At 48.8% G+C, this 1,405-nt stretch overlaps 1 non-coding gene across 1 annotated transcript; it reads left to right on the top strand.

The window, feature by feature from the left end:
- Nucleotides 1-224: 224 nt before the first annotated feature.
- On the top strand, nt 225-328 carry LOC111827418. Its single transcript, XR_002830971.1, has one exon. It is a non-coding gene; the product is annotated as a U6 spliceosomal RNA (small nuclear RNA).
- Nucleotides 329-1,405: the final 1,077 nt, after the last annotated feature.

Below are 1,405 nucleotides of genomic sequence, written 5' to 3'. Positions count from 1 at the left end.
GGAACAGCTTTCTAGAAGCGGCTCAGTCACCTGGGTGTGCACAGCAGAATTTCGGGGTTCCACACTGCCCACTCCCACTCTTCCACATTCTGAAAACTCCTATCCCTTTAGGTTAAAATCCTTGGGCAAGCAGATCAGCCTCACCTGAGAGCTGGCTAGAAAAACAGTTTCAGCATCCCCTCTAGATCTGCTGCATCAGAATCTGCATTTAACAAGGTCCCCATGTGCTCGCTTCAGCAGCACATATACTAAAATTGGACCGATACAGAGATTAGCATGGCCCCTGCGCAAGGATTACACGTAAATTCGTGAAGCGTTCCATATTTTTTTAAAAAAAAAGAAGAAGAAAAAAAAAGATCCCCAATCATTTGTATGTACAGTGATACTTGAGAAGCACAGTCTAGGTAACACCTTAAAGGTGGAACAGTATGAGGACATCATGGAGGTGGGCAGGGTTGAGAGTTTGGATTTGAATCAGAGAAGGGGTGTGAGAGTATGCATGCATTTGTGCAGGTGTCTCGTACGTGTGTGTGTGTGTGTGTGTGTGTGTGTATGTGTGTGTATCTAGCCCTCATGACCTCCAGGCCCTTTCCTTCCAAGAGGGTGATTGCCTGGGGACACATCCTTACCCACCATGACAACACCCCTACTTCTACCTTCAGCTGCAAGTCAAATGGAATCTGCCGCCTCTGGGTGGTTGGGGACACCTCTAAAGCAAGGCAAGGCGAGCAGATCCCTTGCTTCTGACCTCCGGCAATCCATTTATCTGACCTAAGTCTCATAAATGCGTCCTGATGAGCCCAATCGCTTGCTAATGGTTATGAGCTGAGACTTGGGGATTTATGGCTGAGGCCTTGGTGGCCACAGACAGGAGCTGGGCTGTGTGCAGGAGACCAGGCTCTGTGTGGCTTTAGCTCGTCCATGGACCATAGCAGGACCCCACCCCCTGCATTTGGGGCAGAAAGCACTGCCCTGAGGAGGGGAAAGTGGGCTGAGGAGAGAAAGACCTCTGGCTGCAGATGCCCAGGGAAGAAGGGTGAGTGTCTGGGAAACAGGCCCAGCTTGGCTGCATGTCTATGTGTTGGGGTCGGGGGAGTGAACATTGGAGAAGTGAGCACTGGAATTGGAGCCAATCAAGATCAGGTTCAAATCCTGGGTCTGTTACTTAGTGTGTGACTGGACAAATCACTAATCTCTCTGAGCCTTGGTTCCTCATCTGTAGACGAAACTATATGAAATAATCCCATAGGTTTCTAAGACTTAAATGAGATAAAGTTTGCAAAAGACACTTCAAATACTAATTGTGTGTATTTAAGGAGGTGAGGAGATTGGGATTCCAATTCCAACGCTGCCACTAACTTGCTGGGACAGAGCATTGGCGCTGCCACCAGTGGCCTCACATACG

This window comes from Myotis lucifugus, unplaced genomic scaffold, assembly GCF_000147115.1.
Source record: "Myotis lucifugus unplaced genomic scaffold, Myoluc2.0 scaffold_160, whole genome shotgun sequence".
Lineage (NCBI taxonomy): Eukaryota > Metazoa > Chordata > Mammalia > Chiroptera > Vespertilionidae > Myotis > Myotis lucifugus.
This window is presented reverse-complemented; position numbering and strand designations above follow the sequence as displayed.